At 35.3% G+C, this 275-nt stretch overlaps 1 protein-coding gene across 1 annotated transcript in view; it reads right to left on the bottom strand.

Moving 5' to 3' along the window:
- mettl22 (methyltransferase 22, Kin17 lysine) overlaps positions 1-275 on the bottom strand; it is a 24165-nt gene that overhangs the window by 19620 nt on the left and 4270 nt on the right.

Here is a 275-nt window from a genome sequence, read left to right as displayed (position 1 = left end):
CACACACACACAGACACAGACACACCCACACACAGACAGTTATTAGGCTACTATATATCCATATAGAATATATATATAGCACAGGTAATAAATACAACATCTGCAAGACCAGATGTTTCCACCTATTCAAATGTATTATTGTATTTATAATACAGTTTACAATGCGCGGTTTTTAACATGAACATATCATGCACTTCCACTGTACACAGACTACTGTATATACTGTACACAGACTACTGCATTGTATACAGAGTGACTAGTACTAGTGTATGTAC

This window comes from Etheostoma spectabile, chromosome 15, assembly GCF_008692095.1.
Source record: "Etheostoma spectabile isolate EspeVRDwgs_2016 chromosome 15, UIUC_Espe_1.0, whole genome shotgun sequence".
In the NCBI taxonomy this organism is placed as follows: domain Eukaryota; kingdom Metazoa; phylum Chordata; class Actinopteri; order Perciformes; family Percidae; genus Etheostoma; species Etheostoma spectabile.
Note: the sequence above shows the minus strand (reverse complement) of the source record. Positions and strands in the feature narration are given on the sequence as shown.